General features: G+C 40.6%; 47 non-coding genes across 47 annotated transcripts; 24 read left to right on the top strand and 23 right to left on the bottom strand.

Moving 5' to 3' along the window:
- Nucleotides 1-114: 114 nt before the first annotated feature.
- Nucleotides 115-187, bottom strand: TRNAM-CAU (transfer RNA methionine (anticodon CAU)). Its single transcript has one exon. It is a non-coding gene; the product is annotated as a tRNA-Met (tRNA).
- Nucleotides 188-797: 610 nt separating this feature from the next.
- Nucleotides 798-870, bottom strand: TRNAM-CAU (transfer RNA methionine (anticodon CAU)). The gene has a single exon. It is a non-coding gene; the product is annotated as a tRNA-Met (tRNA).
- A 115-nt stretch (nucleotides 871-985) lies between these two features.
- Nucleotides 986-1,057, top strand: TRNAE-UUC (transfer RNA glutamic acid (anticodon UUC)). The gene has a single exon. It is a non-coding gene; the product is annotated as a tRNA-Glu (tRNA).
- A 419-nt stretch (nucleotides 1,058-1,476) lies between these two features.
- On the bottom strand, nucleotides 1,477-1,549 carry TRNAM-CAU (transfer RNA methionine (anticodon CAU)). The gene has a single exon. It is a non-coding gene; the product is annotated as a tRNA-Met (tRNA).
- Nucleotides 1,550-1,664: 115 nt separating this feature from the next.
- TRNAE-UUC (transfer RNA glutamic acid (anticodon UUC)) lies at nucleotides 1,665-1,736 on the top strand. Its single transcript has one exon. It is a non-coding gene; the product is annotated as a tRNA-Glu (tRNA).
- A 508-nt stretch (nucleotides 1,737-2,244) lies between these two features.
- Nucleotides 2,245-2,316, top strand: TRNAE-UUC (transfer RNA glutamic acid (anticodon UUC)). The gene has a single exon. It is a non-coding gene; the product is annotated as a tRNA-Glu (tRNA).
- A 508-nt stretch (nucleotides 2,317-2,824) lies between these two features.
- On the top strand, nucleotides 2,825-2,896 carry TRNAE-UUC (transfer RNA glutamic acid (anticodon UUC)). Its single transcript has one exon. It is a non-coding gene; the product is annotated as a tRNA-Glu (tRNA).
- A 421-nt stretch (nucleotides 2,897-3,317) lies between these two features.
- On the bottom strand, nucleotides 3,318-3,390 carry TRNAM-CAU (transfer RNA methionine (anticodon CAU)). The gene has a single exon. It is a non-coding gene; the product is annotated as a tRNA-Met (tRNA).
- Nucleotides 3,391-3,873: 483 nt separating this feature from the next.
- TRNAM-CAU (transfer RNA methionine (anticodon CAU)) lies at nucleotides 3,874-3,946 on the bottom strand. Its single transcript has one exon. It is a non-coding gene; the product is annotated as a tRNA-Met (tRNA).
- Nucleotides 3,947-4,061: 115 nt separating this feature from the next.
- On the top strand, nucleotides 4,062-4,133 carry TRNAE-UUC (transfer RNA glutamic acid (anticodon UUC)). The gene has a single exon. It is a non-coding gene; the product is annotated as a tRNA-Glu (tRNA).
- Nucleotides 4,134-4,641: 508 nt separating this feature from the next.
- On the top strand, nucleotides 4,642-4,713 carry TRNAE-UUC (transfer RNA glutamic acid (anticodon UUC)). The gene has a single exon. It is a non-coding gene; the product is annotated as a tRNA-Glu (tRNA).
- A 421-nt stretch (nucleotides 4,714-5,134) lies between these two features.
- Nucleotides 5,135-5,207, bottom strand: TRNAM-CAU (transfer RNA methionine (anticodon CAU)). The gene has a single exon. It is a non-coding gene; the product is annotated as a tRNA-Met (tRNA).
- Nucleotides 5,208-5,733: 526 nt separating this feature from the next.
- TRNAM-CAU (transfer RNA methionine (anticodon CAU)) lies at nucleotides 5,734-5,806 on the bottom strand. Its single transcript has one exon. It is a non-coding gene; the product is annotated as a tRNA-Met (tRNA).
- Nucleotides 5,807-5,921: 115 nt separating this feature from the next.
- TRNAE-UUC (transfer RNA glutamic acid (anticodon UUC)) lies at nucleotides 5,922-5,993 on the top strand. Its single transcript has one exon. It is a non-coding gene; the product is annotated as a tRNA-Glu (tRNA).
- Nucleotides 5,994-6,501: 508 nt separating this feature from the next.
- On the top strand, nucleotides 6,502-6,573 carry TRNAE-UUC (transfer RNA glutamic acid (anticodon UUC)). Its single transcript has one exon. It is a non-coding gene; the product is annotated as a tRNA-Glu (tRNA).
- Nucleotides 6,574-6,994: 421 nt separating this feature from the next.
- Nucleotides 6,995-7,067, bottom strand: TRNAM-CAU (transfer RNA methionine (anticodon CAU)). Its single transcript has one exon. It is a non-coding gene; the product is annotated as a tRNA-Met (tRNA).
- Nucleotides 7,068-7,593: 526 nt separating this feature from the next.
- Nucleotides 7,594-7,666, bottom strand: TRNAM-CAU (transfer RNA methionine (anticodon CAU)). The gene has a single exon. It is a non-coding gene; the product is annotated as a tRNA-Met (tRNA).
- Nucleotides 7,667-7,781: 115 nt separating this feature from the next.
- On the top strand, nucleotides 7,782-7,853 carry TRNAE-UUC (transfer RNA glutamic acid (anticodon UUC)). Its single transcript has one exon. It is a non-coding gene; the product is annotated as a tRNA-Glu (tRNA).
- A 508-nt stretch (nucleotides 7,854-8,361) lies between these two features.
- On the top strand, nucleotides 8,362-8,433 carry TRNAE-UUC (transfer RNA glutamic acid (anticodon UUC)). Its single transcript has one exon. It is a non-coding gene; the product is annotated as a tRNA-Glu (tRNA).
- A 421-nt stretch (nucleotides 8,434-8,854) lies between these two features.
- On the bottom strand, nucleotides 8,855-8,927 carry TRNAM-CAU (transfer RNA methionine (anticodon CAU)). Its single transcript has one exon. It is a non-coding gene; the product is annotated as a tRNA-Met (tRNA).
- Nucleotides 8,928-9,042: 115 nt separating this feature from the next.
- Nucleotides 9,043-9,114, top strand: TRNAE-UUC (transfer RNA glutamic acid (anticodon UUC)). Its single transcript has one exon. It is a non-coding gene; the product is annotated as a tRNA-Glu (tRNA).
- A 621-nt stretch (nucleotides 9,115-9,735) lies between these two features.
- TRNAM-CAU (transfer RNA methionine (anticodon CAU)) lies at nucleotides 9,736-9,808 on the bottom strand. Its single transcript has one exon. It is a non-coding gene; the product is annotated as a tRNA-Met (tRNA).
- A 526-nt stretch (nucleotides 9,809-10,334) lies between these two features.
- Nucleotides 10,335-10,407, bottom strand: TRNAM-CAU (transfer RNA methionine (anticodon CAU)). Its single transcript has one exon. It is a non-coding gene; the product is annotated as a tRNA-Met (tRNA).
- A 115-nt stretch (nucleotides 10,408-10,522) lies between these two features.
- TRNAE-UUC (transfer RNA glutamic acid (anticodon UUC)) lies at nucleotides 10,523-10,594 on the top strand. Its single transcript has one exon. It is a non-coding gene; the product is annotated as a tRNA-Glu (tRNA).
- A 508-nt stretch (nucleotides 10,595-11,102) lies between these two features.
- Nucleotides 11,103-11,174, top strand: TRNAE-UUC (transfer RNA glutamic acid (anticodon UUC)). Its single transcript has one exon. It is a non-coding gene; the product is annotated as a tRNA-Glu (tRNA).
- A 421-nt stretch (nucleotides 11,175-11,595) lies between these two features.
- On the bottom strand, nucleotides 11,596-11,668 carry TRNAM-CAU (transfer RNA methionine (anticodon CAU)). Its single transcript has one exon. It is a non-coding gene; the product is annotated as a tRNA-Met (tRNA).
- Nucleotides 11,669-11,783: 115 nt separating this feature from the next.
- On the top strand, nucleotides 11,784-11,855 carry TRNAE-UUC (transfer RNA glutamic acid (anticodon UUC)). The gene has a single exon. It is a non-coding gene; the product is annotated as a tRNA-Glu (tRNA).
- A 508-nt stretch (nucleotides 11,856-12,363) lies between these two features.
- TRNAE-UUC (transfer RNA glutamic acid (anticodon UUC)) lies at nucleotides 12,364-12,435 on the top strand. Its single transcript has one exon. It is a non-coding gene; the product is annotated as a tRNA-Glu (tRNA).
- A 420-nt stretch (nucleotides 12,436-12,855) lies between these two features.
- TRNAM-CAU (transfer RNA methionine (anticodon CAU)) lies at nucleotides 12,856-12,928 on the bottom strand. Its single transcript has one exon. It is a non-coding gene; the product is annotated as a tRNA-Met (tRNA).
- Nucleotides 12,929-13,411: 483 nt separating this feature from the next.
- TRNAM-CAU (transfer RNA methionine (anticodon CAU)) lies at nucleotides 13,412-13,484 on the bottom strand. The gene has a single exon. It is a non-coding gene; the product is annotated as a tRNA-Met (tRNA).
- Nucleotides 13,485-13,599: 115 nt separating this feature from the next.
- On the top strand, nucleotides 13,600-13,671 carry TRNAE-UUC (transfer RNA glutamic acid (anticodon UUC)). The gene has a single exon. It is a non-coding gene; the product is annotated as a tRNA-Glu (tRNA).
- Nucleotides 13,672-14,179: 508 nt separating this feature from the next.
- On the top strand, nucleotides 14,180-14,251 carry TRNAE-UUC (transfer RNA glutamic acid (anticodon UUC)). The gene has a single exon. It is a non-coding gene; the product is annotated as a tRNA-Glu (tRNA).
- Nucleotides 14,252-14,759: 508 nt separating this feature from the next.
- Nucleotides 14,760-14,831, top strand: TRNAE-UUC (transfer RNA glutamic acid (anticodon UUC)). Its single transcript has one exon. It is a non-coding gene; the product is annotated as a tRNA-Glu (tRNA).
- Nucleotides 14,832-15,252: 421 nt separating this feature from the next.
- On the bottom strand, nucleotides 15,253-15,325 carry TRNAM-CAU (transfer RNA methionine (anticodon CAU)). Its single transcript has one exon. It is a non-coding gene; the product is annotated as a tRNA-Met (tRNA).
- A 483-nt stretch (nucleotides 15,326-15,808) lies between these two features.
- Nucleotides 15,809-15,881, bottom strand: TRNAM-CAU (transfer RNA methionine (anticodon CAU)). Its single transcript has one exon. It is a non-coding gene; the product is annotated as a tRNA-Met (tRNA).
- A 115-nt stretch (nucleotides 15,882-15,996) lies between these two features.
- TRNAE-UUC (transfer RNA glutamic acid (anticodon UUC)) lies at nucleotides 15,997-16,068 on the top strand. Its single transcript has one exon. It is a non-coding gene; the product is annotated as a tRNA-Glu (tRNA).
- Nucleotides 16,069-16,576: 508 nt separating this feature from the next.
- On the top strand, nucleotides 16,577-16,648 carry TRNAE-UUC (transfer RNA glutamic acid (anticodon UUC)). The gene has a single exon. It is a non-coding gene; the product is annotated as a tRNA-Glu (tRNA).
- A 421-nt stretch (nucleotides 16,649-17,069) lies between these two features.
- Nucleotides 17,070-17,142, bottom strand: TRNAM-CAU (transfer RNA methionine (anticodon CAU)). The gene has a single exon. It is a non-coding gene; the product is annotated as a tRNA-Met (tRNA).
- Nucleotides 17,143-17,257: 115 nt separating this feature from the next.
- Nucleotides 17,258-17,329, top strand: TRNAE-UUC (transfer RNA glutamic acid (anticodon UUC)). Its single transcript has one exon. It is a non-coding gene; the product is annotated as a tRNA-Glu (tRNA).
- A 421-nt stretch (nucleotides 17,330-17,750) lies between these two features.
- Nucleotides 17,751-17,823, bottom strand: TRNAM-CAU (transfer RNA methionine (anticodon CAU)). Its single transcript has one exon. It is a non-coding gene; the product is annotated as a tRNA-Met (tRNA).
- A 115-nt stretch (nucleotides 17,824-17,938) lies between these two features.
- TRNAE-UUC (transfer RNA glutamic acid (anticodon UUC)) lies at nucleotides 17,939-18,010 on the top strand. Its single transcript has one exon. It is a non-coding gene; the product is annotated as a tRNA-Glu (tRNA).
- Nucleotides 18,011-18,431: 421 nt separating this feature from the next.
- TRNAM-CAU (transfer RNA methionine (anticodon CAU)) lies at nucleotides 18,432-18,504 on the bottom strand. The gene has a single exon. It is a non-coding gene; the product is annotated as a tRNA-Met (tRNA).
- A 115-nt stretch (nucleotides 18,505-18,619) lies between these two features.
- On the top strand, nucleotides 18,620-18,691 carry TRNAE-UUC (transfer RNA glutamic acid (anticodon UUC)). The gene has a single exon. It is a non-coding gene; the product is annotated as a tRNA-Glu (tRNA).
- Nucleotides 18,692-19,112: 421 nt separating this feature from the next.
- On the bottom strand, nucleotides 19,113-19,185 carry TRNAM-CAU (transfer RNA methionine (anticodon CAU)). The gene has a single exon. It is a non-coding gene; the product is annotated as a tRNA-Met (tRNA).
- Nucleotides 19,186-19,300: 115 nt separating this feature from the next.
- TRNAE-UUC (transfer RNA glutamic acid (anticodon UUC)) lies at nucleotides 19,301-19,372 on the top strand. The gene has a single exon. It is a non-coding gene; the product is annotated as a tRNA-Glu (tRNA).
- Nucleotides 19,373-19,793: 421 nt separating this feature from the next.
- TRNAM-CAU (transfer RNA methionine (anticodon CAU)) lies at nucleotides 19,794-19,866 on the bottom strand. The gene has a single exon. It is a non-coding gene; the product is annotated as a tRNA-Met (tRNA).
- Nucleotides 19,867-20,474: 608 nt separating this feature from the next.
- Nucleotides 20,475-20,547, bottom strand: TRNAM-CAU (transfer RNA methionine (anticodon CAU)). Its single transcript has one exon. It is a non-coding gene; the product is annotated as a tRNA-Met (tRNA).
- Nucleotides 20,548-20,662: the final 115 nt, after the last annotated feature.

Here is a 20,662-nt window from a genome sequence, read left to right as displayed (position 1 = left end):
AAAATGCCGTCAGTTCCAATAGGTGTTCAGGCAACTTTATCAGAAACAGAGTTTAATTCTCAAATTCCAATGCACTCTTGTGAGGACAAAAGTCATGACAGACATCAAAAAGAATGCCCTGTGTGAGGCTTGAACTCACAACCTTCAGATTATGAGAATGACGCGCTACCTACTGCGCTAACAAGGCAACTTCTTGGATGTGTTTGGTTTCAACAAGGTACTGCACTTAGCATTAATAAATGTACACTGTCGGCAAGACAAATTTTGCTTGAATGAAACATTGAAGTCAGTAGCTTTCAGCTTCCCATATGGTCTAGCGGTCAGGATTCCTGGTTTTCACCCAGGCGGCCCGGGTTTGACTCCTGGTATGCGAATGGAACCTTATTGTTAATTCAAGAGAGAATCAAAAGCATCGGAGCAAAAAAACTTCTGTTTGGTGTACTTCCAATTGCACATGTGATGCACTGCTTCCAGTTGCGACAAGTTTTTGGAATACTGATATGTAATCACGATTGTCCTTGACTCAAGACTTGTAACATTTCCAGATGTCTTGGAACTGCATGAGAAATGGAATTGTGGGGCTCACTAAGAACAGAAATTATGAAAAAAAACAGAACAATGCTTTATGCCCCCTTTTTTCCTCTATTACACAAATTTCCAGAACAAAGTCCTATTCAACAAGGAAAATGCCGTCAGTTCCAATAGGTGTTCAGGCAACTTTATCAGAAACAGAGTTTAATTCTCAAATTCCAATGAACTCTTGTGAGGACAAAAGTCATGACAGACATCAAAAAGAATGCCCTGTGTGAGGCTTGAACTCACGACCTTCAGATTATGAGACTGACGCGCTACCTACTGTGCTAACAAGGCAACTTCTTGGATGTGTTTGGTTTCAACAAGGTACTGCACTTGGCATGAATAAATGTACACTGTCGGCAAGACAAATTTTGCTTGTATAAAACATTGAATTCAGTAGCTTTCAGCTTCCCATATGGTCTAGTGGTCAGGATTCCTGGTTTTCACCCAGGCGGCCCGGGTTCGACTCCCGGTATGGGAATGGAACCTTATTGTTAATTCAAGAGAGAATCAAAAGCATCGGAGCAAAAAAACTTCTGTTTGGTGTACTTCCAATTGCACATGTGATGCACTGCTTCCAGTTGCGGCAAGTTTTTGGAATACTGATATGTCATCACGATTGTCCTTGACTCAAGACTTGTAACATTTCCAGATGTCTTGAGAGCATGAGAAATGGAATTGTGGCTCACTAAGAACAAAAATTATGAAAACAAACAGAACAATGCTTTATGCCCCCTTTTTTCCTCTATTACACAAATTTCCAGAAAAAAGTCCTATTCACCAAGGAAAATGCCGTCAGTTCCAATAGGTGTTTAGGCAACTTTATCAGAAACAGAGTATAATTCTCAAATTCCAATGCACTCTTGTGAGGACAAAAGTCATGACAGACATCAAAAAGAATGCCCTTTGTGAGGCTTGAACTCACGACCTTCAGATTATGAGACTGACGCGCTACCTACTGCGCTAACAAGGCAACTTCTTGGTTGTGTTTGGTTTCAACAAGGTACTGCACTTAGCATGAATAAATGTACACTGTCGGCAAGACAAATTTTGCTTGTATGAAACATTGAATTCAGTAGCTTTCAGCTTCCCATATGGTCTAGCGGTCAGGATTCCTGGTTTTCACCCAGGCGGCCCGGGTTCGACTCCCGGTATGGGAATGGAACCTTATTGTTAATTCAAGAGAGAATCAAAAGCATCGGAGCAAAAAAACTTCTGTTTGGTGTACTTCCAATTGCACATGTGATGCACTGCTTCCAGTTGCGACAAGTTTTTGGAATACTGATATGTCATCACGATTGTCCTTGACTCAAGACTTGTAACATTTCCAGATGTCTTGGAACTGCATGAGAAATGGAAATGGAACCTTATTGTTAATTCAAGAGAGAATCAAAAGCATCGGAGCAAAAAAACTTCTGTTTGGTGTACTTCCAATTGCACATGTGATGCACTGCTTCCAGTTGCGACAAGTTTTTGGAATACTGATATGTCATCACGATTGTCCTTGACTCAAGACTTGTAACATTTCCAGATGTCTTGGAACTGCATGAGAAATGGAATTGGTTGTGTTTGGTTTCAACAAGGTACTGCACTTAGCATGAATAAATGTACACTGTCGGAAAGACAAATTTTGCTTGTATGAAACATTGAAGTCAGCAGCTTTCAGCTTCCCATATGGTCTAGCGGTCAGGATTCCTGGTTTTCACCCAGGCGGCCCGGGTTTGACTCCCGGTATGGGAATGGAACCTTATTGTTAATTCAAGAGAGAATCAAAAGCATCGGAGCAAAAAAACTTCTGTTTGGTGTACTTCCAATTGCACATGTGATGCACTGCTTCCAGTTGCGACAAGTTTTTGGAATACTGATATGTCATCACGATTGTCCTTGACTCAAGACTTGTAACATTTCCAGATGTCTTGGAACTGCATGAGAAATGGAAATGGAACCTTATTGTTAATTCAAGAGAGAATCAAAAGCATCGGAGCAAAAAAACTTCTGTTTGGTGTACTTCCAATTGCACATGTGATGCACTGCTTCCAGTTGCGACAAGTTTTTGGAATACTGATATGTCATCACGATTGTCCTTGACTCAAGACTTGTAACATTTCCAGATGTCTTGGAACTGCATGAGAAATGGAATTGGTTGTGTTTGGTTTCAACAAGGTTCTGCACTTAGCATGAATAAATGTACACTGTCGGAAAGACAAATTTTGCTTGTATGAAACATTGAAGTCAGCAGCTTTCAGCTTCCCATATGGTCTAGCGGTCAGGATTCCTGGTTTTCACCCAGGCGGCCCGGGTTTGACTCCCGGTATGGGAATGGAACCTTATTGTTAATTCAAGAGAGAATCAAAAGCATCGGAGCAAAAAAACTTCTGTTTGGTGTACTTCCAATTGCACATGTGATGCACTGCTTCCAGTTGCGACAAGTTTTTGGAATACTGATATGTCATCACGATTGTCCTTGACTCAAGACTTGTAACATTTCCAGATGTCTTGGAACTGCATGAGAAATGGAATTGTGGCTCACTAAGAACAAAAATTATGAAAAAGACCAGAACAATGCTTTATGCCCCCTTTTTTCCTCTATTACACAAATTTCCAGAACAAAGTCCTATTCAACAAGGAAAATGCCGTCAGTTCCAATAGGTGTTAAGGCAACTTTATCAGAAACAGAGTATAATTCTCAAATTCCAATGCACTCTTGTGAGGACAAAAGTCATGACAGACATCAAAAAGAATGCCCTTTGTGAGGCTTGAACTCATGACCTTCAGATTATGAGACTGACGCGCTACCTACTGCGCTAACAAGGCAACTTCTTGAATGTGTTTGGTTTCAACAAGGTACTGCACTTAGCATGAATAAATGTACACTGTCGGCAAGACAAATTTTGCTTGAATGAAACATTGAAGTCAGTAGCTTTCAGCTTCCCATATGGTCTAGCGGTCAGGATTCCTGGTTTTCACTGCTTCCAGTTGCGACAAGTTTTTGGAATACTGATATGTCATCACGATTGTCCTTGACTCAAGACTTGTAACATTTCCAGATGTCTTGGAACTGCATGAGAAATGTAATTGTGGCTCACTAAGAACAAAAATTATGAAAAAGACCAGAACAATGCTTTATGCCCCCTTTTTTCCTCTATTACACAAATTTCCAGAACAAAGTCCTATTCAACAAGGAAAATGCCGTCAGTTCCAATAGGTGTTCAGGCAACTTTATCAGAAACAGAGTTTAATTCTCAAATTCCAATGCACTCTTGTGAGGACAAAAGTCATGACAGACATCAAAAAGAATGCCCTGTGTGAGTCTTGAACTCACGACCTTCAGATTATGAGACTGACGCGCTACCTACTGTGCTAACAAGGCAACTTCTTGGATGTGTTTGGTTTCAACAAGGTACTGCACTTAGCATTAATAAATGTACACTGTTGGCAAGACAAATTTTGCTTGAATGAAACATTGAAGTCAGTAGCTTTCAGCTTCCCATATGGTCTAGCGGTCAGGATTCCTGGTTTTCACCCAGGCGGCCCGGGTTTGACTCCCGGTATGCGAATGGAACCTTATTGTTAATTCAAGAGAGAATCAAAAGCATCGGAGCAAAAAAACTTCTGTTTGGTGTACTTCCAATTGCACATGTGATGCACTGCTTCCAGTTGCGACAAGTTTTTGGAATACTGATATGTCATCACGATTGTCCTTGACTCAAGACTTGTAACATTTCCAGATGTCTTGGAACTGCATGAGAAATGGAAATGGAACCTTATTGTTAATTCAAGAGAGAATCAAAAGCATCGGAGCAAAAAAACTTCTGTTTGGTGTACTTCCAATTGCACATGTGATGCACTGCTTCCAGTTGCGACAAGTTTTTGGAATACTGATATGTCATCACGATTGTCCTTGACTCAAGACTTGTAACATTTCCAGATGTCTTGGAACTGCATGATAAATGGAATTGGTTGTGTTTGGTTTCAACAAGGTACTGCACTTAGCATGAATAAATGTACAATGTCGGAAAGACAAATTTTGCTTGTATGAAACATTGAAGTCAGCAGCTTTCAGCTTCCCATATGGTCTAGCGGTCAGGATTCCTGGTTTTCACCCAGGCGGCCCGGGTTTGACTCCCGGTATGGGAATGGAACCTTATTGTTAATTCAAGAGAGAATCAAAAGCATCGGAGCAAAAAAACTTCTGTTTGGTGTACTTCCAATTGCACATGTGATGCACTGCTTCCAGTTGCGACAAGTTTTTGGAATACTGATATGTCATCACGATTGTCCTTGACTCAAGACTTGTAACATTTCCAGATGTCTTGGAACTGCATGAGAAATGGAATTGTGGCTCACTAAGAACAAAAATTATGAAAAAGACCAGAACAATGCTTTATGCCCCCTTTTTTCCTCTATTACACAAATTTCCAGAACAAAGTCCTATTCAACAAGGAAAATGCCGTCAGTTCCAATAGGTGTTAAGGCAACTTTATCAGAAACAGAGTATAATTCTCAAATTCCAATGCACTCTTGTGAGGACAAAAGTCATGACAGACATCAAAAAGAATGCCCTTTGTGAGGCTTGAACTCATGACCTTCAGATTATGAGACTGACGCGCTACCTACTGCGCTAACAAGGCAACTTCTTGAATGTGTTTGGTTTCAACAAGGTACTGCACATTGCGGGTGGCAATGTGTGCATCATTTTAACAGTGCTGCGAATGGCTTTGTGGATTCCGCAGGGGTGGAACCTTATTGTTAATTCAAGAGAGAATCAAAAGCATCGGAGCAAAAAAACTTCTGTTTGGTGTACTTCCAATTGCACATGTGATGCACTGCTTCCAGTTGCGGCAAGTTTTTGGAATACTGATATGTCATCACGATTGTCCTTGACTCAAGACTTGTAACATTTCCAGATGTCTTGGAACTGCATGAGAAATGGAATTGTGGCTCACTAAGAACAAAAATTATGAAAACAAACAGAACAATGCTTTATGCCCCCTTTTTTCCTCTATTACACAAATTTCCAGAAAAAAGTCCTATTCACCAAGGAAAATGCCGTCAGTTCCAATAGGTGTTTAGGCAACTTTATCAGAAACAGAGTATAATTCTCAAATTCCAATGCACTCTTGTGAGGACAAAAGTCATGACAGACATCAAAAAGAATGCCCTTTGTGAGGCTTGAACTCACGACCTTCAGATTATGAGACTGACGCGCTACCTACTGCGCTAATAAGGCAACTTCTTGGTTGTGTTTGGTTTCAACAAGGTACTGCACTTAGCATGAATAAATGTACACTGTCGGCAAGACAAATTTTGCTTGTATGAAACATTGAATTCAGTAGCTTTCAGCTTCCCATATGGTCTAGCGGTCAGGATTCCTGGTTTTCACCCAGGCGGCCCGGGTTCGACTCCCGGTATGGGAATGGAACCTTATTGTTAATTCAAGAGAGAATCAAAAGCATCGGAGCAAAAAAACTTCTGTTTGGTGTACTTCCAATTGCACATGTGATGCACTGCTTCCAGTTGCGACAAGTTTTTGGAATACTGATATGTCATCACGATTGTCCTTGACTCAAGACTTGTAACATTTCCAGATGTCTTGGAACTGCATGAGAAATGGAAATGGAACCTTATTGTTAATTCAAGAGAGAATCAAAAGCATCGGAGCAAAAAAACTTCTGTTTGGTGTACTTCCAATTGCACATGTGATGCACTGCTTCCAGTTGCGACAAGTTTTTGGAATACTGATATGTCATCACGATTGTCCTTGACTCAAGACTTGTAACATTTCCAGATGTCTTGGAACTGCATGAGAAATGGAATTGGTTGTGTTTGGTTTCAACAAGGTACTGCACTTAGCATGAATAAATGTACACTGTCGGAAAGACAAATTTTGCTTGTATGAAACATTGAAGTCAGCAGCTTTCAGCTTCCCATATGGTCTAGCGGTCAGGATTCCTGGTTTTCACCCAGGCGGCCCGGGTTTGACTCCCGGTATGGGAATGGAACCTTATTGTTAATTCAAGAGAGAATCAAAAGCATCGGAGCAAAAAAACTTCTGTTTGGTGTACTTCCAATTGCACATGTGATGCACTGCTTCCAGTTGCGACAAGTTTTTGGAATACTGATATGTCATCACGATTGTCCTTGACTCAAGACTTGTAACATTTCCAGATGTCTTGGAACTGCATGAGAAATGGAATTGTGGCTCACTAAGAACAAAAATTATGAAAAAGACCAGAACAATGCTTTATGCCCCCTTTTTTCCTCTATTACACAAATTTCCAGAACAAAGTCCTATTCAACAAGGAAAATGCCGTCAGTTCCAATAGGTGTTAAGGCAACTTTATCAGAAACAGAGTATAATTCTCAAATTCCAATGCACTCTTGTGAGGACAAAAGTCATGACAGACATCAAAAAGAATGCCCTTTGTGAGGCTTGAACTCATGACCTTCAGATTATGAGACTGACGCGCTACCTACTGCGCTAACAAGGCAACTTCTTGAATGTGTTTGGTTTCAACAAGGTACTGCACATTGCGGGTGGCAATGTGTGCATCATTTTAACAGTGCTGCGAATGGCTTTGTGGATTCCGCAGGGGTGGAACCTTATTGTTAATTCAAGAGAGAATCAAAAGCATCGGAGCAAAAAAACTTCTGTTTGGTGTACTTCCAATTGCACATGTGATGCACTGCTTCCAGTTGCGGCAAGTTTTTGGAATACTGATATGTCATCACGATTGTCCTTGACTCAAGACTTGTAACATTTCCAGATGTCTTGGAACTGCATGAGAAATGGAATTGTGGCTCACTAAGAACAAAAATTATGAAAACAAACAGAACAATGCTTTATGCCCCCTTTTTTCCTCTATTACACAAATTTCCAGAAAAAAGTCCTATTCACCAAGGAAAATGCCGTCAGTTCCAATAGGTGTTTAGGCAACTTTATCAGAAACAGAGTATAATTCTCAAATTCCAATGCACTCTTGTGAGGACAAAAGTCATGACAGACATCAAAAAGAATGCCCTTTGTGAGGCTTGAACTCACGACCTTCAGATTATGAGACTGACGCGCTACCTACTGCGCTAACAAGGCAACTTCTTGGTTGTGTTTGGTTTCAACAAGGTACTGCACTTAGCATGAATAAATGTACACTGTCGGCAAGACAAATTTTGCTTGTATGAAACATTGAATTCAGTAGCTTTCAGCTTCCCATATGGTCTAGCGGTCAGGATTCCTGGTTTTCACCCAGGCGGCCCGGGTTCGACTCCCGGTATGGGAATGGAACCTTATTGTTAATTCAAGAGAGAATCAAAAGCATCGGAGCAAAAAAACTTCTGTTTGGTGTACTTCCAATTGCACATGTGATGCACTGCTTCCAGTTGCGACAAGTTTTTGGAATACTGATATGTCATCACGATTGTCCTTGACTCAAGACTTGTAACATTTCCAGATGTCTTGGAACTGCATGAGAAATGGAAATGGAACCTTATTGTTAATTCAAGAGAGAATCAAAAGCATCGGAGCAAAAAAACTTCTGTTTGGTGTACTTCCAATTGCACATGTGATGCACTGCTTCCAGTTGCGACAAGTTTTTGGAATACTGATATGTCATCACGATTGTCCTTGACTCAAGACTTGTAACATTTCCAGATGTCTTGGAACTGCATGAGAAATGGAATTGGTTGTGTTTGGTTTCAACAAGGTACTGCACTTAGCATGAATAAATGTACACTGTCGGAAAGACAAATTTTGCTTGTATGAAACATTGAAGTCAGCAGCTTTCAGCTTCCCATATGGTCTAGCGGTCAGGATTCCTGGTTTTCACCCAGGCGGCCCGGGTTTGACTCCCGGTATGGGAATGGAACCTTATTGTTAATTCAAGAGAGAATCAAAAGCATCGGAGCAAAAAAACTTCTGTTTGGTGTACTTCCAATTGCACATGTGATGCACTGCTTCCAGTTGCGACAAGTTTTTGGAATACTGATATGTCATCACGATTGTCCTTGACTCAAGACTTGTAACATTTCCAGATGTCTTGGAACTGCATGAGAAATGGAATTGTGGCTCACTAAGAACAAAAATTATGAAAACAAACAGAACAATGCTTTATGCCCCCTTTTTTCCTCTATTACACAAATTTCCAGAAAAAAGTCCTATTCACCAAGGAAAATGCCGTCAGTTCCAATAGGTGTTTAGGCAACTTTATCAGAAACAGAGTATAATTCTCAAATTCCAATGCACTCTTGTGAGGACAAAAGTCATGACAGACATCAAAAAGAATGCCCTTTGTGAGGCTTGAACTCACGACCTTCAGATTATGAGACTGACGCGCTACCTACTGCGCTAACAAGGCAACTTCTTGGTTGTGTTTGGTTTCAACAAGGTACTGCACTTAGCATGAATAAATGTACACTGTCGGCAAGACAAATTTTGCTTGTATGAAACATTGAATTCAGTAGCTTTCAGCTTCCCATATGGTCTAGCGGTCAGGATTCCTGGTTTTCACCCAGGCGGCCCGGGTTCGACTCCCGGTATGGGAATGGAACCTTATTGTTAATTCAAGAGAGAATCAAAAGCATCGGAGCAAAAAAACTTCTGTTTGGTGTACTTCCAATTGCACATGTGATGCACTGCTTCCAGTTGCGACAAGTTTTTGGAATACTGATATGTCATCACGATTGTCCTTGACTCAAGACTTGTAACATTTCCAGATGTCTTGGAACTGCATGAGAAATGGAAATGGAACCTTATTGTTAATTCAAGAGAGAATCAAAAGCATCGGAGCAAAAAAACTTCTGTTTGGTGTACTTCCAATTGCACATGTGATGCACTGCTTCCAGTTGCGACAAGTTTTTGGAATACTGATATGTCATCACGATTGTCCTTGACTCAAGACTTGTAACATTTCCAGATGTCTTGGAACTGCATGAGAAATGGAATTGTGGCTCACTAAGAACAAAAATTATGAAAAAGACCAGAACAATGCTTTATGCCCCCTTTTTTCCTCTATTACACAAATTTCCAGAACAAAGTCCTATTCAACAAGGAAAATGCCGTCAGTTCCAATAGGTGTTAAGGCAACTTTATCAGAAACAGAGTATAATTCTCAAATTCCAATGCACTCTTGTGAGGACAAAAGTCATGACAGACATCAAAAAGAATGCCCTTTGTGAGGCTTGAACTCATGACCTTCAGATTATGAGACTGACGCGCTACCTACTGCGCTAACAAGGCAACTTCTTGAATGTGTTTGGTTTCAACAAGGTACTGCACATTGCGGGTGGCAATGTGTGCATCATTTTAACAGTGCTGCGAATGGCTTTGTGGATTCCGCAGGGGTGGAACCTTATTGTTAATTCAAGAGAGAATCAAAAGCATCGGAGCAAAAAAACTTCTGTTTGGTGTACTTCCAATTGCACATGTGATGCACTGCTTCCAGTTGCGGCAAGTTTTTGGAATACTGATATGTCATCACGATTGTCCTTGACTCAAGACTTGTAACATTTCCAGATGTCTTGGAACTGCATGAGAAATGGAATTGTGGCTCACTAAGAACAAAAATTATGAAAACAAACAGAACAATGCTTTATGCCCCCTTTTTTCCTCTATTACACAAATTTCCAGAAAAAAGTCCTATTCACCAAGGAAAATGCCGTCAGTTCCAATAGGTGTTTAGGCAACTTTATCAGAAACAGAGTATAATTCTCAAATTCCAATGCACTCTTGTGAGGACAAAAGTCATGACAGACATCAAAAAGAATGCCCTTTGTGAGGCTTGAACTCACGACCTTCAGATTATGAGACTGACGCGCTACCTACTGCGCTAACAAGGCAACTTCTTGGTTGTGTTTGGTTTCAACAAGGTACTGCACTTAGCATGAATAAATGTACACTGTCGGCAAGACAAATTTTGCTTGTATGAAACATTGAATTCAGTAGCTTTCAGCTTCCCATATGGTCTAGCGGTCAGGATTCCTGGTTTTCACCCAGGCGGCCCGGGTTCGACTCCCGGTATGGGAATGGAACCTTATTGTTAATTCAAGAGAGAATCAAAAGCATCGGAGCAAAAAAACTTCTGTTTGGTGTACTTCCAATTGCACATGTGATGCACTGCTTCCAGTTGCGACAAGTTTTTGGAATACTGATATGTCATCACGATTGTCCATGACTCAAGACTTGTAACATTTCCAGATGTCTTGGAACTGCATGAGAAATGGAAATGGAACCTTATTGTTAATTCAAGAGAGAATCAAAAGCATCGGAGCAAAAAAACTTCTGTTTGGTGTACTTCCAATTGCACATGTGATGCACTGCTTCCAGTTGCGACAAGTTTTTGGAATACTGATATGTCATCACGATTGTCCTTGACTCAAGACTTGTAACATTTCCAGATGTCTTGGAACTGCATGAGAAATGGAATTGGTTGTGTTTGGTTTCAACAAGGTACTGCACTTAGCATGAATAAATGTACACTGTCGGAAAGACAAATTTTGCTTGTATGAAACATTGAAGTCAGCAGCTTTCAGCTTCCCATATGGTCTAGCGGTCAGGATTCCTGGTTTTCACCCAGGCGGCCCGGGTTTGACTCCCGGTATGGGAATGGAACCTTATTGTTAATTCAAGAGAGAATCAAAAGCATCGGAGCAAAAAAACTTCTGTTTGGTGTACTTCCAATTGCACATGTGATGCACTGCTTCCAGTTGCGACAAGTTTTTGGAATACTGATATGTCATCACGATTGTCCTTGACTCAAGACTTGTAACATTTCCAGATGTCTTGGAACTGCATGAGAAATGGAATTGTGGCTCACTAAGAACAAAAATTATGAAAACAAACAGAACAATGCTTTATGCCCCCTTTTTTCCTCTATTACACAAATTTCCAGAAAAAAGTCCTATTCACCAAGGAAAATGCCGTCAGTTCCAATAGGTGTTTAGGCAACTTTATCAGAAACAGAGTATAATTCTCAAATTCCAATGCACTCTTGTGAGGACAAAAGTCATGACAGACATCAAAAAGAATGCCCTTTGTGAGGCTTGAACTCACGACCTTCAGATTATGAGACTGACGCGCTACCTACTGCGCTAACAAGGCAACTTCTTGGTTGTGTTTGGTTTCAACAAGGTACTGCACTTAGCATGAATAAATGTACACTGTCGGCAAGACAAATTTTGCTTGTATGAAACATTGAATTCAGTAGCTTTCAGCTTCCCATATGGTCTAGCGGTCAGGATTCCTGGTTTTCACCCAGGCGGCCCGGGTTCGACTCCCGGTATGGGAATGGAACCTTATTGTTAATTCAAGAGAGAATCAAAAGCATCGGAGCAAAAAAACTTCTGTTTGGTGTACTTCCAATTGCACATGTGATGCACTGCTTCCAGTTGCGACAAGTTTTTGGAATACTGATATGTCATCACGATTGTCCTTGACTCAAGACTTGTAACATTTCCAGATGTCTTGGAACTGCATGAGAAATGGAAATGGAACCTTATTGTTAATTCAAGAGAGAATCAAAAGCATCGGAGCAAAAAAACTTCTGTTTGGTGTACTTCCAATTGCACATGTGATGCACTGCTTCCAGTTGCGACAAGTTTTTGGAATACTGATATGTCATCATGATTGTCCTTGACTCAAGACTTGTAACATTTCCAGATGTCTTGGAACTGCATGAGAAATGGAATTGGTTGTGTTTGGTTTCAACAAGGTTCTGCACTTAGCATGAATAAATGTACACTGTCGGAAAGACAAATTTTGCTTGTATGAAACATTGAAGTCAGCAGCTTTCAGCTTCCCATATGGTCTAGCGGTCAGGATTCCTGGTTTTCACCCAGGCGGCCCGGGTTTGACTCCCGGTATGGGAATGGAACCTTATTGTTAATTCAAGAGAGAATCAAAAGCATCGGAGCAAAAAAACTTCTGTTTGGTGTACTTCCAATTGCACATGTGATGCACTGCTTCCAGTTGCGACAAGTTTTTGGAATACTGATATGTCATCACGATTGTCCTTGACTCAAGACTTGTAACATTTCCAGATGTCTTGGAACTGCATGAGAAATGGAATTGTGGCTCACTAAGAACAAAAATTATGAAAAGACCAGAACAATGCTTTATGCCCCCTTTTTTCCTCTATTACACAAATTTCCAGAACAAAGTCCTATTCAACAAGGAAAATGCCGTCAGTTCCAATAGGTGTTAAGGCAACTTTATCAGAAACAGAGTATAATTCTCAAATTCCAATGCACTCTTGTGAGGACAAAAGTCATGACAGACATCAAAAAGAATGCCCTTTGTGAGGCTTGAACTCATGACCTTCAGATTATGAGACTGACGCGCTACCTACTGCGCTAACAAGGCAACTTCTTGAATGTGTTTGGTTTCAACAAGGTACTGCACTTAGCATGAATAAATGTACACTGTCGGCAAGACAAATTTTGCTTGAATGAAACATTGAAGTCAGTAGCTTTCAGCTTCCCATATGGTCTAGCGGTCAGGATTCCTGGTTTTCACTGCTTCCAGTTGCGACAAGTTTTTGGAATACTGATATGTCATCACGATTGTCCTTGACTCAAGACTTGTAACATTTCCAGATGTCTTGGAACTGCATGAGAAATGTAATTGTGGCTCACTAAGAACAAAAATTATGAAAAAGACCAGAACAATGCTTTATGCCCCCTTTTTTCCTCTATTACACAAATTTCCAGAACAAAGTCCTATTCAACAAGGAAAATGCCGTCAGTTCCAATAGGTGTTCAGGCAACTTTATCAGAAACAGAGTTTAATTCTCAAATTCCAATGCACTCTTGTGAGGACAAAAGTCATGACAGACATCAAAAAGAATGCCCTGTGTGAGTCTTGAACTCACGACCTTCAGATTATGAGACTGACGCGCTACCTACTGCGCTAACAAGGCAACTTCTTGGATGTGTTTGGTTTCAACAAGGTACTGCACTTAGCATTAATAAATGTACACTGTTGGCAAGACAAATTTTGCTTGAATGAAACATTGAAGTCAGTAGCTTTCAGCTTCCCATATGGTCTAGCGGTCAGGATTCCTGGTTTTCACCCAGGCGGCCCGGGTTTGACTCCCGGTATGCGAATGGAACCTTATTGTTAATTCAAGAGAGAATCAAAAGCATCGGAGCAAAAAAACTTCTGTTTGGTGTACTTCCAATTGCACATGTGATGCACTGCTTCCAGTTGCGACAAGTTTTTGGAATACTGATATGTCATCACGATTGTCCTTGACTCAAGACTTGTAACATTTCCAGATGTCTTGGAACTGCATGAGAAATGGAAATGGAACCTTATTGTTAATTCAAGAGAGAATCAAAAGCATCGGAGCAAAAAAACTTCTGTTTGGTGTACTTCCAATTGCACATGTGATGCACTGCTTCCAGTTGCGACAAGTTTTTGGAATACTGATATGTCATCACGATTGTCCTTGACTCAAGACTTGTAACATTTCCAGATGTCTTGGAACTGCATGATAAATGGAATTGGTTGTGTTTGGTTTCAACAAGGTACTGCACTTAGCATGAATAAATGTACAATGTCGGAAAGACAAATTTTGCTTGTATGAAACATTGAAGTCAGCAGCTTTCAGCTTCCCATATGGTCTAGCGGTCAGGATTCCTGGTTTTCACCCAGGCGGCCCGGGTTTGACTCCCGGTATGGGAATGGAACCTTATTGTTAATTCAAGAGAGAATCAAAAGCATCGGAGCAAAAAAACTTCTGTTTGGTGTACTTCCAATTGCACATGTGATGCACTGCTTCCAGTTGCGACAAGTTTTTGGAATACTGATATGTCATCACGATTGTCCTTGACTCAAGACTTGTAACATTTCCAGATGTCTTGGAACTGCATGAGAAATGGAAATGGAACCTTATTGTTAATTCAAGAGAGAATCAAAAGCATCGGAGCAAAAAAACTTCTGTTTGGTGTACTTCCAATTGCACATGTGATGCACTGCTTCCAGTTGCGACAAGTTTTTGGAATACTGATATGTCATCACGATTGTCCTTGACTCAAGACTTGTAACATTTCCAGATGTCTTGGAACTGCATGAGAAATGGAATTGGTTGTGTTTGGTTTCAACAAGGTTCTGCACTTAGCATGAATAAATGTACACTGTCGGAAAGACAAATTTTGCTTGTATGAAACATTGAAGTCAGCAGCTTTCAGCTTCCCATATGGTCTAGCGGTCAGGATTCCTGGTTTTCACCCAGGCGGCCCGGGTTTTACTCCCGGTATGGGAATGGAACCTTATTGTTAATTCAAGAGAGAATCAAAAGCATCGGAGCAAAAAAACTTCTGTTTGGTGTACTTCCAATTGCACATGTGATGCACTGCTTCCAGTTGCGACAAGTTTTTGGAATACTGATATGTCATCACGATTGTCCTTGACTCAAGACTTGTAACATTTCCAGATGTCTTGGAACTGCATGAGAAATGGAATTGTGGCTCACTAAGAACAAAAATTATGAAAAAGACCAGAACAATGCTTTATGCCCCCTTTTTTCCTCTATTACACAAATTTCCAGAACAAAGTCCTATTCAACAAGGAAAATGCCGTCAGTTCCAATAGGTGTTAAGGCAACTTTATCAGAAACAGAGTATAATTCTCAAATTCCAATGCACTCTTGTGAGGACAAAAGTCATGACAGACATCAAAAAGAATGCCCTTTGTGAGGCTTGAACTCATGACCTTCAGATTATGAGACTGACGCGCTACCTACTGCGCTAACAAGGCAACTTCTTGAATGTGTTTGGTTTCAACAAGGTACTGCACTTAGCATGAATAAATGTACACTGTCGGCAAGACAAATTTTGCTTGAATGAAACATTGAAGTCAGTAGCTTTCAGCTTCCCATATGGTCTAGCGGTCAGGATTCCTGGTTTTCACTGCTTCCAGTTGCGACAAGTTTTTGGAATACTGATATGTCATCACGATTGTCCTTGACTCAAGACTTGTAACATTTCCAGATGTCTTGGAACTGCATGAGAAATGTAATTGTGGCTCACTAAGAACAAAAATTATGAAAAAGACCAGAACAATGCTTTATGCCCCCTTTTTTCCTCTATTACACAAATTTCCAGAACAAAGTCCTATTCAACAAGGAAAATGCCGTCAGTTCCAATAGGTGTTCAGGCAACTTTATCAGAAACAGAGTTTAATTCTCAAATTCCAATGCACTCTTGTGAGGACAAAAGTCATGACAGACATCAAAAAGAATGCCCTGTGTGAGTCTTGAACTCACGACCTTCAGATTATGAGACTGACGCGCTACCTACTGCGCTAACAAGGCAACTTCTTGGATGTGTTTGGTTTCAACAAGGTACTGCACTTAGCATTAATAAATGTACACTGTTGGCAAGACAAATTTTGCTTGAATGAAACATTGAAGTCAGTAGCTTTCAGCTTCCCATATGGTCTAGCGGTCAGGATTCCTGGTTTTCACCCAGGCGGCCCGGGTTTGACTCCCGGTATGCGAATGGAACCTTATTGTTAATTCAAGAGAGAATCAAAAGCATCGGAGCAAAAAAACTTCTGTTTGGTGTACTTCCAATTGCACATGTGATGCACTGCTTCCAGTTGCGACAAGTTTTTGGAATACTGATATGTCATCACGATTGTCCTTGACTCAAGACTTGTAACATTTCCAGATGTCTTGGAACTGCATGAGAAATGGAAATGGAACCTTATTGTTAATTCAAGAGAGAATCAAAAGCATCGGAGCAAAAAAACTTCTGTTTGGTGTACTTCCAATTGCACATGTGATGCACTGCTTCCAGTTGCGACAAGTTTTTGGAATACTGATATGTCATCACGATTGTCCTTGACTCAAGACTTGTAACATTTCCAGATGTCTTGGAACTGCATGATAAATGGAATTGGTTGTGTTTGGTTTCAACAAGGTACTGCACTTAGCATGAATAAATGTACAATGTCGGAAAGACAAATTTTGCTTGTATGAAACATTGAAGTCAGCAGCTTTCAGCTTCCCATATGGTCTAGCGGTCAGGATTCCTGGTTTTCACCCAGGCGGCCCGGGTTTGACTCCCGGTATGGGAATGGAACCTTATTGTTAATTCAAGAGAGAATCAAAAGCATCGGAGCAAAAAAACTTCTGTTTGGTGTACTTCCAATTGCACATGTGATGCACTGCTTCCAGTTGCGACAAGTTTTTGGAATACTGATATGTCATCACGATTGTCCTTGACTCAAGACTTGTAACATTTCCAGATGTCTTGGAACTGCATGAGAAATGGAATTGTGGCTCACTAAGAACAAAAATTATGAAAAAGACCAGAACAATGCTTTATGCCCCCTTTTTTCCTCTATTACACAAATTTCCAGAACAAAGTCCTATTCAACAAGGAAAATGCCGTCAGTTCCAATAGGTGTTCAGGCATCTTTATCAGAAACAGAGTTTAATTCTCAAATTCCAATGCACTCTTGTGAGGACAAAAGTCATGACAGACATCAAAAAGAATGCCCTGTGTGAGGCTTGAACTCACGACCTTCAGATTATGAGACTGACGCGCTACCTACTGCGCTAACAAGGCAACTTCTTGGTTGTGTTTGGTTTCAACAAGGTACTGCACTTAGCATGAATAAATGTACACTGTCGGCAAGACAAATTTTGCTTGTATGAAACATTGAATTCAGTAGCTTTCAGCTTCCCATATGGTCTAGCGGTCAGGATTCCTGGTTTTCACCCAGGCGGCCTGGGTTCGACTCCTGGTATGGGAATGGAACCTTATTGTTAATTCAAGAGAGAATCAAAAGCATCGGAGCAAAAAAACTTCTGTCTGGTGTACTTCCAATTGCACATGTGATGCACTGCTTCCAGTTGCGACAAGTTTTTGGAATACTGATATGTCATCACGATTGTCCTTGACTCAAGACTTGTAACATTTCCAGATGTCTTGGAACTGCATGAGAAATGGAATTGTGGCTCACTAAGAACAAAAATTATGAAAAAAAACAGAACAATGCTTTATGCCCCCTTTTTTCCTCTATTACACAAATTTCCAGAACAAAGTCCTATTCAACAAGGAAAATGCCGTCAGTTCCAATAGGTGTTCAGGCAACTTTATCAGAAACAAAGTATAATTCTCAAATTCCAATGCACTCTTGTGAGGACAAAAGTCATGACAGACATCAAAAAGAATGCCCTGTGTGAGGCTTGAACTCATGACCTTCAGATTATGAGACTGACGCGCTACCTACTGCGCTAACAAGGCAACTTCTTGAATGTGTTTGGTTTCAACAAGGTACTGCACTTAGCATGAATAAATGTACACTGTCGGCAAGACAAATTTTGCTTGAATGAAACATTGAAGTCAGTAGCTTTCAGCTTCCCATATGGTCTAGCGGTCAGGATTCCTGGTTTTCACCCAGGTGGCCAGGGTTTGACTCCCGGTATGGGAATGGAACCTTATTGTTAATTCAAGAGAGAATCAAAAGCATCGGAGCAAAAAAACTTCTGTTTGGTGTACTTCCAATTGCACATGTGATGCACTGCTTCCAGTTGCGACAAGTTTTTGGAATACTGATATGTCATCACGATTGTCCTTGACTCAAGACTTGTAACATTTCCAGATGTCTTGGAACTGCATGAGAAATGGAATTGTGGCTCACTAAGAACAAAAATTATGAAAAAGACCAGAACAATGCTTTATGCCCCCTTTTTTCCTCTATTACACAAATTTCCAGAACAAAGTCCTATTCAACAAGGAAAATGCCGTCAGTTCCAATAGGTGTTCAGGCATCTTTATCAGAAACAGAGTTTAATTCTCAAATTCCAATGCACTCTTGTGAGGACAAAAGTCATGACAGACATCAAAAAGAATGCCCTGTGTGAGGCTTGAACTCACAACCTTCAGATTATGAGACTGACGCGCTACCTACTGCGCTAACAAGGCAACTTCTTGGTTGTGTTTGGTTTCAACAAGGTACTGCACTTAGCATGAATAAATGTACACTGTCGGCAAGACAAATTTTGCTTGTATGAAACATTGAATTCAGTAGCTTTCTGCTTCCCATATGGTCTAGCGGTCAGGATTCCTGGTTTTCACCCAGGCGGCCCGGGTTCGACTCCTGGTATGGGAATGGAACCTTATTGTTAATTCAAGAGAGAATCAAAAGCATCGGAGCAAAAAAACTTCTGTCTGGTGTACTTCCAATTGCACATGTGATGCACTGCTTCCAGTTGCGACAAGTTTTTGGAATACTGATATGTCATCACGATTGTCCTTGACTCAAGACTTGTAACATTTCCAGATGTCTTGGAACTGCATGAGAAATGGAATTGTGGCTCACTAAGAACAAAAATTATGAAAAAAAACAGAACAATGCTTTATGCCCCCTTTTTTCCTCTATTACACAAATTTCCAGAACAAAGTCCTATTCAACAAGGAAAATGCCGTCAGTTCCAATAGGTGTTCAGGCAACTTTATCAGAAACAGAGTATAATTCTCAAATTCCAATGCACTCTTGTGAGGACAAAAGTCATGACAGACATCAAAAAGAATGCCCTGTGTGAGGCTTGAACTCATGACCTTCAGATTATGAGACTGACGCGCTACCTACTGCGCTAACAAGGCAACTTCTTGAATGTGTTTGGTTTCAACAAGGTACTGCACTTAGCATGAATAAATGTACACTGTCGGCAAGACAAATTTTGCTTGAATGAAACATTGAATTCAGCAGCTTTCAGCTTCCCATATGGTCTAGCGGTCAGGATTCCTGGTTTTCACCCAGGTGGCCCGGGTTCGACTCCTGGTATGGGAATGGAACCTTATTGTTAATTCAAGAGAGAATCAAAAGCATCGGAGCAAAAAAACTTCTGTCTGGTGTACTTCCAATTGCACATGTGATGCACTGCTTCCAGTTGCGACAAGTTTTTGGAATACTGATATGTCATCACGATTGTCCTTGACTCAAGACTTGTAACATTTCCAGATGTCTTGGAACTGCATGAGAAATGGAATTGTGGCTCACTAAGAACAAAAATTATGAAAAAGACCAGAACAATGCTTTATGCCCCCTTTTTTCCTCTATTACACAAATTTCCAGAACAAAGTCCTATTCAACAAGGAAAATGCCGTCAGTTCCAATAGGTGTTCAGGCAACTTTATCAGAAACAGAGTATAATTCTCAAATTCCAATGCACTCTTGTGAGGACAAAAGTCATGACAGACATCAAAAAGAATGCCCTGTGTGAGGCTTGAACGCACAACCTTCAGATTATGAGACTGACGCGCTACCTACTGCGCTAACAAGGCAACTTCTTGGTTGTGTTTGGTTTCAACAAGGTACTGCACTTAGCATGAATAAATGTACACTGTCGGCAAGACAAATTTTGCTTGTATGAAACATTGAAATCAGTAGCTTTCAGCTTCCCATATGGTCTAGCGGTCAGGTTCCTGGTTTTCTCCCAGGTGGCCCGGGTTCGACTCCCGGTATGGGAATGGAACCTTATTGTTAATTCAAGAGAGAATCAAAAGCATCGGAGCAAAAAAACTTCTGTTTGGTGTACTTCCAATTGCACATGTGATGCACTGCTTCCAGTTGCGACAAGTTTTTGGAATACTGATATGTCATCACGATTGTCCTTGACTCAAGACTTAAAACATTTCCAGATGTCTTGGAACTGCATGAGAAATGGAATTGTGGCTCACTAAGAACAAAAATTATGAAAAAAAAACAGAACAATGCTTAATGCCCCCTTTTTTCCTCTATTACACAAATTTCCAGAACAAAGTCCAATTCAACAAGGAAAATGCCGTCAGTTCCAATAGGTGTTCAGGCAACTTTATCAGAAACAGAGTATTATTCTCAAATTCCAATGCACTCTTGTGAGGACAAAAGTCATGACAGACATCAAAAAGAATGCCCTGTGTGAGGCTTGAACTCACGACCTTCAGATTATGAGACTGACGCGCTACCTACTGCGCTAACAAGGCAACTTCTTGGTTGTGTTTGGTTTCAACAAGGTACTGCACTTAGCATGAATAAATGTACACTATCGGCAAGACAAATTTTGCTTGTATGAAACATTGAATTCAGTAGCTTTCAGCT

Source organism: Crinia signifera, chromosome 4, assembly GCF_055691185.1.
Source record: "Crinia signifera chromosome 4, ASM5569118v1, whole genome shotgun sequence".
In the NCBI taxonomy this organism is placed as follows: domain Eukaryota; kingdom Metazoa; phylum Chordata; class Amphibia; order Anura; family Myobatrachidae; genus Crinia; species Crinia signifera.
This window is presented reverse-complemented; position numbering and strand designations above follow the sequence as displayed.